This window comes from Hyaena hyaena, unplaced genomic scaffold, assembly GCF_003009895.1.
Source record: "Hyaena hyaena isolate Hyena2069 unplaced genomic scaffold, ASM300989v1 scaffold_739, whole genome shotgun sequence".
In the NCBI taxonomy this organism is placed as follows: Eukaryota; Metazoa; Chordata; class Mammalia; order Carnivora; family Hyaenidae; genus Hyaena; species Hyaena hyaena.
The window spans coordinates 870,027-884,198 of record NW_024081375.1 but is presented as its reverse complement, the minus strand read 5'-3'; positions in this window follow the sequence as shown (position 1 = coordinate 884,198).

Here is a 14,172-nt window from a genome sequence, read left to right as displayed (position 1 = left end):
AAGTATTCACAAGTTAGGCCTATTTCTATTTGTAAAGAAAACCTTGGGTTGGAAGGAAAGCTGGACAGTCCTTTAGTCGATGGCAGGGGAAAACGAATACAGTAGCCAGGAAGTGTTGGGTTCTGGAGACTTAGCCGAGCATTTATTTCTTCATTCTACCTAATGGATCTTTAAGTAATTTTAGCCTCTGTGATAAACCTCTTGGGTTTATTCAAGCCAGAGGAGATTCTCTTTTTTACAGTTGAATCCCAACTAATCATCAAAATTATTGCTATTAAATGTGTCTGGTATATGAGATGTCGGTGAATCCTGTGAAATGTAAAACTGTGAAAAAGATTGAAAATATAGTGTAGGGAACAAAAGAAACCTCAGGTTTTTCCATAATACATTTTGTTACTAACATTTCTTTAAAAATGTCAAAATCTTATACCTGTTAATTATTGGTTGTGTGAACACAGGTTTTTTTTTTTTTTATTGTCTTTTTTTTTATTGTCTTTCTTTTTCCTGCATTCTAAAACATTGAAAGCAATAAAAAAGATCTACTGCTACTGTATAAACTTATATATGAAGAAAAAAATCAAATGCTTCCCTGTGAAATTATAAACAAGCTAAGAGCCTATAAATTCACTTTGAGTTCGTAATGACTTTTAGAATTTTCCAGCATGGCATTATGTTTGCAAGTAAGACCAAAGCTAATGCTTTTAAAAAGACCATTTAGGTACCTTATATACCAAGCTTTTGGATGAAAACATTCATGAAAAACTATCTCTACTTTTGGAAATATTTTTAAACTTTTTTCTAAACTGTCAAATCTATTTTATTTTATTTTTTAACTCTTCAAACAAAAAAACAAACAAAAACACTTCTTACACTGATTGTTGGGTCTGAAATATGTTTAGCCTAAAGGGTACTAAGTAGAAGCCCATATGCCCTGGTCTATAAGTTACTCTGTCACTCTGAGTCATGTTACCTTATCTACTTTTCACTTTGCTTATTTGAAAAAAGAAGGGTATGGAGTGTTAAACTATACAGAATGAAAATAGTTTGTTTCCCTGTTCTTTTCTCTTCGATATGAAAGCTTTTGTTTAAAGAAACTCTCACTTAGAACAGCAAGGAGATAAACAAAATGTATTCACCTCCTTCTTATGGTAAAATATGCTAATCTGTGGGTACTTTGAAAACAATAACTCATCCAAAATTTCTACATCACAATAAATGGAGTTTGGATATTATAAATAATTAATTTAAATTGTGAACTGCTCTGTGCCTTACTTGATATATGGGCTGTATTCTTTAATGCTATTTTTGAAAATAAAGTTTACTCTCTCAAACTGTACTGCCCATATAGTAGGCACATGTAGCTGTTTACATTTGCATTTAAATTAGTTAAAATTTTTTAAAACTCCATCACCTGCAACTGAGATATTTTGTCTTCGATAGCCACATGTGGCTAATGGCCACCACTGGACATTTCTGTCATTACAGAAAGTTCTATTGCCAGTGTTTCTTTAAAAAGCTAGACAAACCCCAGAGGTATGATGGAGCTGCATATGTAGATGACTATCTGCATGTTAGCTGTACAGAAGGAAGACATTGCCATGTGGCAAAAAGAAAGCAATAAAAATTTGTTCCTGCAAGATTGGTGTGAGAACTGAAAACAATGTAAATGGGACTAGTGAACCTAGAAAGAATTCAACAAACCATACTGAACACTATAAATGTTCTCTCATCTATGTTAAATATATACCTGTCTATAGGTATGGATACAAATCTATCTGTTTTTTAAAAGTAATCTCTGATTTTATAAATAAAGTACGTAAGGAGAGCCATAAGTAATTATGAGGGCTAGTGTATTCATAGAAGCTGGGGAAGAAATGGGAGAGACTAAAGAGTATTTTTTGCTTGTTATACTCAACAAGTGTTGTCAAAGTTGATGCATTTACCATCAAGAGAGTAGACTATTCAGGTTCTTCTATCACTCTCCTCAGAAATGAACCCTCTGGATACCCTACCAAGTGTTAGGTAGTGTTAGAATTCAATGAACCACTTGTACCAGGCCTTGGTTGATATGCAGACCAAAAGAGAAGTACCTAGGAACTTTGGTGGAAGAGAAGAGAGGTAGAGAGGAGGGAGGGATTGTTGCTTTACAGTGCATGAACTGTATCATTGAAATATTGAATGATGTTGCTCTCAAATGGCAATTGTTCTCAAAAAGAGATAAAGTGACAAAAATGTCTGATATTTTGTGTTTTGGTTGGGTTTGGGTTTTGTCTTTTCCTTGCTGTTAGTTTCCTTTCCCCCATGTTTACTGAGGTATAATTGACAAATAAAATTGTATATAAATACGTACAACCTGATGTTTTCGTATATGTCCACTTTGTGAAATAACTTCACCTTGCATAGTTACCATCATCTCTCTTCCTCCTTTTCTCTCTCTCTTTTTCTTCCTTCCTTTCTTCCTTTCCTTCCTTTCCTTTCTTCCTTCCTTTCCTTCCCTCCCTCCTTTCCCTCCCTACCTGCCCTCCCTTCTGCCCTCCCTTATTACAGTATTACTGACTATATTCCCTATGCTGTACTTTTCATCCTCATGACTTATTTACTTTATAATTGGAAGTTTGTACCTTTTAATCTTCTTGACCTATTTCTTCTATTCCCCATTCCTTTCCCCTCTGGCAAAATCACTTTGTTCTCTGCATTTATGAGTCTAAAATTGCTGTTTTGTTTTGTTTTTGGATTCTACATATAAGTGAAATCATAAGGTATTTGTCTTTGCCTTATTTCACTTAATTTAATACCATCTAGGCATATCCATGCTGTCACAAACAGCAAGATCTCATTCTATTTTTATGGCTGAGTAATATTCTAGCATGTGTGTGTGTGTATGTGTACACACACCGTTTCTTCTTTATTTCTCTATTGATGGACACTTGGGTTGTTTCTATATCTTGGCTATGTAAACATAGCTACAGTAAAGTAGGGGTGTATATATCTTTTAAAATTAGTGTTTTAATTTTCTTTGGAAAAATACCCAGTAGTGGAACTACTGGATCATACGGTATTACTATTTTTAATTTTTTGAGTAACTTCCATGCTGTTTTCCACAATGCTTGACCCAATTTACATTTCTACCAAAAATACACAAGAGTTTAGTTGTATACACATCCTCATCAAAACTTGTTATTTCTCGTCTTTTTGATGGTAGTCATTCTGCCTGATGTGAGGTGATAACTCATTGTAGTTTTGATTTGCATTTCCCTGATGAATAGTAATGTGGTGCATCTTTTCATGTGTCTCTTGGTCATCTGCATATCCTCCTGGGAAAAATGTCTATTTGTGTCCTCTCCCCATTTTTAATTAATTTATTTGTTTTGGGGGTGTTGAGTTGTATAAGTTCTTTATACATCTTGAGTAGTAACCTCTTATCAGATATATTATTTGCAAATATCTTCTCCCATTCAGTAGGTTGCGTTTTTGTTTTATTGATGGTTTCCTTTACTGTGTAGAAGCTTTTTATTTTGATGTAATCCCAATAGTTTATTTTTGCTTTTGTTTCCCTTGCCTGAGGAGACATATCCATGAATATGCTTTAATGGCAATGTCCAGGAGATTACTGCCTGTGTTTTCTTCTAGGAGTTTTATAGTTTAAGGTCTTACATTTAGGACCTTAATCCACTTTGAGTTTGTTTTTGTGTACATTGCAAGTTGGTGGTCCAATTTCATTCTTTTGCATAATAGCTGTCTGGTTTTCCTAACACCATTTATTGAAGAGACTGTTTTTTCCCTATTGTATATTCTTGTTTCCTTTGTCACAGATTAATTGACCACATAAGTGTGAGTTTCCAGGCGCCTCAGTGGCTCAGTCAGTTAAGCATCCAACTCTTGATTTTGTCTCAGGTCATGATCATGAGATCGAGCCCCTCATTGGGCTCTGTGCTGGGTATGGAGCCGGCTTGGCATTCTCTGTCTCTCCCTCTGCCCCTCCCTCACTTGCTTGTTCTTACTTTCTCCCTCTGTCTCTCAGAAATAGATAGATGACAGGAAGGGAGAGAGGGAGGGAGGGAGGGAAGGGGGAAGGAAAGAAGAAAGAAAAAGTGAATTTATTTCCAGGCTCTCTATCCTGTTTTATTGATCTGTGTGTCTGTGTTTGTGCTAGTACCATACTGTTTTGATTCATTTCAGGAGACTTTTTAAGTGACCTCAGCAGATGGAAAAAGTAACAATTCATACAGTTCTGTAATTTAAGTGATAGAAGAAAGCTCAAATGAATCTTGACTTTTAAACAGCCCTTTAGAGCATTCCTTGTCCTTTATTTTCACAATTAATGTAAGGAAATTAAAAAAAAAAAAAAAGCAACAATGGAATGTATCAGATACCTCTACTGTGCTATCTCAGGTCTCTCAGCCTTATTTGGTCTGCCCAGTCACCTCTGTAGAGATTGGATCTTGTTAATGTTCATGGTTATATTACCATCAAGAGTGGTAACTGATTCTCTTTTACTTTCAGAGGTACATGAAACATCACACCACAGGTCATGGTATTTGGCCTCCCCAGGGGAGCTTAAAGAACCAGGTAATGTAAACTGGTTGTAGAAGAATGAAGTTTTAACCAGTGAAGGAAAGATGATGGGTAGAAATACAGATAAATCACCCTTTTACCTCTTCACTCATGACCCAGCATAATAGGCAGTGATATTGCACATGGATAAATGACTGGTTATATGTATGCTGAAGCAGTAACCAACTTGGCTGTATTCTGTCTTCTCTCCTTCTAGTGCACACTGTCCTGGTATTGCACCCACTAATAAAGAATCAGCACTTAAATCTGCTTTAGAAAGAGTACCTCTGGTTGAAGATTGCTTTCCTTTGACCAAGGGACTTAATCCACAAAATCATCAGTTACAGAGATTGTTACTTATAGAGGGTTGTTAGACTTGTGGGCTCTAAATGAAGAAAGTGTGCCTTAGCTTGATTGCCACCTTCCAGAATATCTTGTTGGTTTGGATCCCACTCAAAGAATTCATATTAGTGGAATAACCAGTATAAATGACCAAACTGAAAGTTCAGGTAAGGTGCACACTGTCTGTCATACAAAGAAACCAATAAGATGCTGAGTGTCCCTTTTGATGGTGGGAATAAAACACACAGTTATCTTCCTTTACTGAGGATATTGAGCATTATGAATGCACTCACATAATCCCAAGAAATTTTACTTTCTAGCAGTTTTCTTTTAATTTTGCTGGTGTTTATCAACCATCCTTACTAGTATATGTGTGACAATACTGTAGGCAAGTTTATTGATACTGAGGCTTTTGATTTGCCAAGCAAGAAGACGGTATAGTCAACACTGCATATCATAGAGTAGAGATACTTGGGCTAAATCCTGTCACACTCTCTAATGGCAAATGGAAGGGATTTTAGTAATCCCTGTCCCATTAGCACTTCTTTTGATGTACTCTTTCCAACTGGACAAATTCTTTCTGGCATTTATGGAACAGTGAGGTGTAAATATAAAGCACATTAATTACTATTACCTTTAATATAGGAGAATGGCAAAAGTAGTGGAATTGGTCCAAATGGTTCCACCATAAGGTCATTTTAGCTTCTGTGAACATTAGTCAAACTGTTAGCTCAACTTTGGTATCTCATTCCCCGACAGAACATAGAAGAAAGGTGGTTTGGGTGTGTATATCCATCTGAACAATAAAAGTTTAAATCTCTCCACTCTCTGAAATTTTCTAGAATCTTTTGATGGTTACCTATGATCCTAAATTCCTCTTGGAGACAGAGAGACCTCCGCCCCACCCCTAATAGTCTTTATCCTTAAAGCATCTGAGTTTAGAGTAAGGAAGGAATGGACAATTAAGGTACACAAAGGGAGATACCAGTTTTATGCAATTATTTAAGGCTCATTTATTTTCCTTTTCAAGCAGTTCAGTAGCTGCTTACAGGTCAACAAAAGGATTTTCTAGTGTTTTTAGTCTTCATAAAGCTGTATATCTAGTGTCAAGATCATCACTAATGACATAATCTGTTTTCTCTTTGGGGATCCCCTGACTCTGCAGTCACAGCCATACTATTTCTAAATGGAGCCATAGGGTTTTCACCCTTTGGCTGACTCAGGCTTGACTCACACAGTAGTAACATCTCCTAAGGAATTTACTTTAATTGCAAGCGTTTGTTGTCCAGTCATACTAATAACACTCTTAGGCTTTCACCAAATGTTAGCATAAATGCTATATGAGTTTTCTAGGAAAGTTCAGATGATTGCATATTTACCAAGATTTATTTGGGTCAATTTCTCATTCCCCACTGAGTAACTGTCAGCAGCAGTGTATACCCAATTTGAATATTAAACAATGGTTCTCCTATGATTTACCATGAGAGTTTGTCTGTTTTGGAAGATTGTGAGAGGCCAGATCTCTCTTATAGAAACTAGGACCCATTGCAAAATAGCAAACAAACAGGACAAAACAAAACAACACACACACATACACACACACACACACACACACACACATACACACACACACACACACATATCTCTGAGATGTTTTCTTTTGTCTCTGAATGGATCTAATGTTGACATAATAAACAGACTGAGACTAAGCCATAAGCTCTAGACTTTCATCCTTGACAAGCATTGTGCTACTCCACCCTTTATTTTTCAGTTGATCCAAAGTTCTAACGATTCACCTTGTTTCTGTACATAGTGGTCACAAACATCTCTTATTTCAATCTCAGTACAGGTATACAGCCCTATAACTACCTTTTAAAATGGTAGTGAACCATCTGAACATTCAGATGAATCTTTATGGGCAGATCTAAAGATGAAAGGCAGACTGGTGAGGAAGACCCCTTCTCTTTATTCAGCGGAGAATTGGCAAGAAGACAGCACCATTTAACAAAGAAGTTCTGGTGTTTGGCTTGTATCTGCCAACCTATACCTCCTCATTGATAGTCAGTATGGTGGAAGGCCATTTATTATCTGTTGGTCTTGCAGTTTGATCAGTATATCTGTTCCTTACTCCTTTGGACTTACCTCAAATCTTGTCAGTCATTCCACAAGACCCTCAACCTTCCACTTCCACAAATCCATCTTTGTCAACATCCCATCCTCCTTGCCAAAACTGTCAAGAAGTGTAAACAGATTTTATCCTACTTATATGCTAACAAGTTAGTTTCATACTTTCTGGTAGAGAACATGCAATTCCTGGGTAGGAGATGAAGACTTTCTTACTCACAGGTACAACAAGCTTTAAGTATAGCATCATATCACATCAATTCTTCTTGCCCCCAAGTCTCATGAGGGTGATGTGGATGAACCCAGATAGATGCTGACCCAAGAAGCTACAGGTGAGGTACCTTAACCTAAAGAACCCAAATATTTCATTATGGACAACAAAGTTCCTGTCCTTTCTTTTCCAAAAGTCACTATCTCTGTCTTGTTTTCACTATGTAAACATCCTTGAAAAGATCATTCAGAACATAGGACTGTTAGTATTTCTGTTTAAAAGGGAGCAAATAGAGAACTGTATCATAACAATTAAAACTTGTCTTACAACACAATATATGGTATATCCTCTTGAATATACCATAGTGTCCAAAAAGAATGTTTATATTGAAATTATTTGGTGTAGTTGTTCATTACGTATAAATCAGGACAAAATGTGTGATAATGGCATTCAGATCTTCATTTACAATGATTTTTGTTTTGCCTGTTCTATCAGTTGCTGAGTAAGGGGTGCAGAATGTCCAATTACAACTGTGGACTGGTCTAATTTTCCCTTTTATTCTAACAGTGTTTGCTACACGTAATTTGGAGATTCGATATTGGACACAAAAGCAATTATTATTCTGTCTTCCTAATGAAGTCATTATTATAATAAAATATCACTCTTTATTTCTGGTAATACTCATTATGTTAAAATCTAATATTATCTGATATTAGTATTAGCCATTCTAGCCTTCTGGCGCTTACTATTTATGTGGTGATTCTTTTTCAGTCTATTTACTTTTAACCTATTGCTAATTTTAATATTTAAAGTGTGTCTCATAGCTAACATAAAATTGATTTTTACACTTTTGTCTATTCTTACAACCTGTGTTTTTTAATTAAAATGTCTAATACATTAACTTATAATGTAATTACATTGTAATGTAATACTTGATTCACATCACAATTTGGATGCTATAACATCACAGAATTTTTTGTAGTGATCAATGATGTGATTCTGAAATCTTTATGAAAGTCAAAGGATCTAGTATAGCAAAAATTATTTGGTGAAAGAAGATAAAAGTTGTAGTATGCATACAACCTGATATCCAGACTGACTGTAAACCTATAGTGATCAAGACAGTATACTATTGGTGAAAATGAAGACACAAATAACAATGTTATTTGAGAGTCCAGAAATAGACACAAAAGTATATGGCCAATTTATTTTGGCAAATATATAAAAAACAATTCTATGAGGGGTGACTGGGTGGCTCAGTCAGCATCTGACTTGATTTCAGCTCAGGTCATGAGTCATGGTCATGGGATCAAGTGCCACATTGGGCTCTGCACTAAGTGAAACATGTTGAGATTTTCTCTCTCTATTCCTCATCAGTCATTAGAGAAATGCAAGCTAACACCACAATGAAATAGCATGTATATATACCTATTAGAATGGCTAAAATCGAGATTGCATTATCATTATAAAATTTTCAATACCAAGTTCTTGAAAGGATGCAGAGCAACTGGAAATTTCATAAATTATTGGAGAACACAAAACGACACAGGCAGTTTGGCCAATTATTTGTCAGTTTTAAGTTTAACATATATTCTTCATATGTCCTAGCAACCACATCCCTAAGGCTTGCCCAATACATGAAAATTTAGCTTCGTTCAAATGCCTATATGTGGTGGCTTTTTTATATAACCTCCCAAATCTGGAAATAACCCTCCCCACAAAAGTGCTGCAACTGGTGAATGGATATAAAAAGGAGGATATAGTCATGCAATGAAATGCTACTGATCAATAAAAATAAATGCACTCCTGTTTCATACACAACACAGATAAATTTTAAACAGTATTCTAAGTTTTGAAGGAGGTTGGACTCAAGGGCTATGCTTTGTATGATTCCATTTATATGAGAGAAAGGATATAAACAATAAAGTAATATATACTTAGCAAAAATAGAGGATAAATGATATGACTTTTTTAAAAGGAGAGGTTGGTATGCCTGGGTGGCTCATTTAGGTAAGCATCCAACTTGTTTTTGGCTCAGGTCATGATCTCGTGGTTTGTGAGTTTGAGCCCCATGCCTGGGCACTGGTAGCATGGACTCTACTGGGATCCTTTCTCTCTCTCCCTCTCTTTCTGCCCCTCCTCTGCCATTCTCTCTCTCACTCTCTCTTTCTCAAAAAAAAAAAAAAAATCATAAAATTAAAAAAAAAATAGCAAACCAGAAAATGATATGAGTGTTCAATGATGGAATTAATTTAAAATGGGTTAAAGGAAAATTTTACTGAAAAGTTGCTTTGAGTAAAGATCTGAAGGAGGTGATGAGACAGGTCACAAGGAAATTGTCAGTAGTAACAATGTGATGTAAAAAAAAAAAAAAAAAAAAAGGTCAACCTAGGACTATATCCAGTGTTTTATGGTAGTAGCACAGAGAAGAAGACTAAACCTCTGACCTGAGTTTTGAGGCATAGATGCGTAATCTGTTCCCATTAGATGTAGAAAACATAGTTAAATATAAAATATTTTCCATGTTAGTAAGATAAGAGGGGATTCTAGTCAGAAACTTCAACATTTATGAGGACACGCAGATGAAGGTCCTGGTATATATGGTATTTCATTGTGGGGAGAAGGAGGGAGACATAATGGAAATGAGGAGACTGAAATAAAGAAGCTAATCTTCTACAATTCAATATTATTCTGTAGAAAGAGGATTCATTTGAAGTTTACAACAAGATAAGTAGCACAGTCAAATTTATAATAACCTTTATTGCACCTTTTTTTAATACTGAGTTCTAAGGTCCTCAGACAGTGAAATCCTCTGACAGCAAGAAATCACAATAATTGAATGAAGTAAGCAGAGAGTGGAAATATAAGTAGCGCTGGAACTGCATGACAAATCAGTGTCAACTGGAGATGTTTTTCGATGGTACACTCTGAAACCTTGTTATCAGCTATGTTCCCACCTTCAAGGTTTTGTAAAAATGAAAATATGTTTTCAATAGACAGCATAATGAAAGTTTTATCCCACTTTGCTATGGCATATTTTATTCTTTTTCTATAGTTTTGCTCCAAACCGTTATACTAAAACATGTTAATGTACATTTTTCTGAGTTTATCTCATATATATTTATTTAAAAACAACAATGCACATAAAAGAAAAGTGAAAGATTAAGCCAAGGTATTACCACTGTTAGCACTTTAGTTTTAGGTTGTTTCTCCTATTTGTGTAGCTTTTATTTGAATGAATTAAGCCACCTTAGGTAGGCGGTTTTGTATCTTGGTTTATTTTTATTAAAAATTTCTCAATATCTTACTATGTCATTAAAAATTCTTCGAGGATTTTGATTTAACCTCCCACATGTGGAGAGTTTGGAGGTAATCACACCCATCTTCACCACAAGAAAGCATGCTCAGGGGAAGTGAACTGAATTAGAACATAGAAATTGGACACAAAACCATCAACTGAAGAATGGATCAAGAAGATGTGGTTCATCTATACAATAGAATACTACATGGCAATGAGGAAGAATGAAATCTGGCCATTTGTAACATTGTGGATGGAACTTGAGGCTGTTATGCTAAGTGAAATAAGGCAGAGAAGGACAGATACCATATGTTTGCATGTATAGGAGGATTAGGAGGAACTTAACGGAGGACCATGGGGGAGAAGAAGGGGAAAAATAGTGGGGGAGAGGAAGGGAGGCAAACCATGAGAGACTCTTGAATGCCAAGAACAAACTGAGGGCAGATGGGGTAGGGGGACAGGATGGGGGGTGATGGGTATGGAGGAGGACACTTGTGGGGATGAGCACTAGGTGTTATATGGAAACCAACTTGACAATAAACTATAAAAAAAAAAAAAAAAAGAATGCTTTTAGGCTATAGTAATAGAACAACCAAATAAAAAAAAAAAGAAATTGGACACAAAGCAACTTGAGATTAACCTGAAATGTTCAGTTACCCATATTTATCTGTAAATAAAAATGGGAACTAGTAATCCACTGTAGTCTCAGCAAATGTCAGGTACTTAAATATTTATCAATGCTGTGGAAGGCTGTGAGGCAGGGGTGCCAAGGGGATCTAATGTTGCTCTGCCTCCTTATCACTTTTTTCTAATTCTTTTATGAGACAGTTAATGATACTAGATAGATAGTAAATGTCTTTGAACTGGAGATGAAAGCATAAAAACATTTGGTCTCATTTATTCAATGATGAGTACTTTTTTCACATTTTATTATCCCAATTAGGAACTTGTCTTATGATCACTGCCAACTTAAAACTATAGTTTATTAATCAACAAGATGATGTTCATTTCATTTCCTATGCATGTGGTCAAAGTCGTTGCCATAATTTGGATTATTTATGTATATATAATATATACCTATATATTATTTATGTGTATATATATAGAAAGAGATTCATTGTTTAAGATATCTTGAAAAACATTATAAACATTCAACAATTAAACAAAGCAATTTGCATATAGAAAGATCTAAAACTAGAGCAGCACAATGTATGATAAAAATTAATGTGTAAAAGAATCCATAGAGTGTTTTTACAATAAGAATAAAATATAAAGTTAAAACGGTATGAATACTTTTTCCACCATTTAACAGTGTTTTTGTTGTGAAAACTCAACCTCTGTGCTTTGGAGCCAGAACATAAGGGGAAGACAGAGTTTAGGACAAAGAGGAATAATAGCTTCATTGCTTTGACAGGCAAAGGAGACTGCGACAGGCTATGTTTGAGAGCCCCCAGGAGTAAGGGGCTAGGGGGGCTTATAAGGAAATAGAGGACTTAGTGGGTTTAGACAGGACTTGCTGCCAGCTTCTTTAGTCATTTTTAAGGTGGTACCAGGTTGCTAAAACAAAAGGCTCAGAAGGGAAGAGGGAAGTTTGTGGAAGAAATGAAAATGGCTACTTTAAAATCCAGTTTCACTGAAGTCAGTGCAGCCATTTTGATTTTTGTTCAATTTAATGCTTCTAAGCAGTTTCACTTTTATTTTTGGTGTATAAAATGTTGCTAAGTATTGTAATACAGGCATCTTAAATTCAACAGAAGACAGAAATTAGATATGAATCCATGTTCACAATAATGATTTACTCAGGTGGTGATATCCTCTCTTACCTTTAGTGTGCCCATCTGCTAAGAAAAAACAAACAAAAACAAAAAGAAACAAAATAACAGCATCTCATTGACAGTATTTTTATAAGGGTTTATGGAATGGTATATAAGAATATGGTTTGTAGGGGTGCCTGGGTGGCTCAGTCGGTTAAGCATCAGACTTTGGCTCAGGTCATGATCTCACGGTTCGTGGGTTCGGGGCCCGCATCGGGCTCTGTGCTGACGGCTAGGTCAGAGCCTGGAGGCTGCTTCAGATTCTGTGTCTCCCTCTCTCTCTGACCTCCCCTGCTCAAGCTGTCTCTCTCTTTCTCTCTCAGAAATAAATAAAACATTAAAAAAAGAATCTCTTTAAAAAAAAAAAAGAATGTTTTATAAATGTCAAGTTACCAGGCAGGTGCAAGGAATTATTTCCTGTAATTAAAGCATGGGATAAGATTATCAGAATTAGAAGTAAAAACTTAATAATGAATATGGGAACATGACATTTTACCAGCTAGAAACCTCTTGAAATTATCATTCAAAGAATTAATGAAAACAGTGTTGAGCTGACATAACATAATAGGTAATTAAGTGGAATACAATAAACATCCCAGAAAGAGAACATAAATACATAATATATGATTAAGGAGGCATCATTAAACAATAGAATAAAAATCTATGAAAGTAATGGGATAAATTTTTTATCCATTAAAGTTTTTTGTAGTTTTATGGGGTTTTTTTATGTTTTCATTTATTTTTGAGAGAGAGAGAGAGCAGGGGAGGGGCAGAGAGAAAGGGAGACACAGAATCTGAAGCAGGCTCCAGGCTCTGAGCTGTCAGCACCCGAACTCGTGAACTGTGAGATCATTTATGAGATCATTACCTGCACTGAAGTCAGATATTCAACCACCTAGCCACCCAGGCACCCTACCTCTCTATCCATTTTGAATAATAAATTTAAATATACAATTGAAAACTCCACATAAATTTTCCAAATCATTTAAAAAATATATATCTTTAAATATATAACATAGGAACATTAGAAAATATCATTGAACATAAAATTTTGGGAAGCAGCAATGACCTTTTTTATAAAATTAAATATATTTTACTCTGTCTTTACTAATATTTTTTTTTTGTTTAAAGAGTGGGTTACAAAAGTATATATATTAAAAAAAAAAAAGCCGAACTATGTGTGAGTGCCACCATCCAGCAACCGACATTGCTGTTTTATTTATGGTGAATGTGTTTTCTAGAGTTCTTGTAATGCATATATATACACACATATTTTAAATGCATAAATAACATCACACCCAGTTTTTTCTTTTTCTTTTCTTTTCTTTTTTTTTTTTTTTTACAGATAGTTTGTTGTCAAGTTGGTTTCCATATAACACCCAGTGTCCATCCCCACAAGTGTCCTCCTCCATGCCCATCTCCCTCCTCCCCCCCACGCCCATCAGTCCTCAGTTCTCAGTATTCGAGAGTCTTTCATGGTTTGTCTCTCTCCCTCTCCCCCACTATTTCCCCCCTCCTTCTCCCCCTTGGTCCTCACACCCAGTTTTTTGACCCTGCTTTTTGCATGCACCACTGCTTTATGTCCATCCACACAATCAAATGTATTTATGACAATTATGAAATGGTTTCACAATGTTCAGTATACAAATGGAACATAATTTATGTAATCCTTATACAATTAATGAACATTTAACGTATTTCTACCTTTAACATATAATGAAGACTAAGGATATGAATACACATTCCATTGCATAGTATTTGGACACATTCAAATATATTAGGAATAAAATACTACAAATTAAATTTTGATTTATAGCCTCTATCTGTTG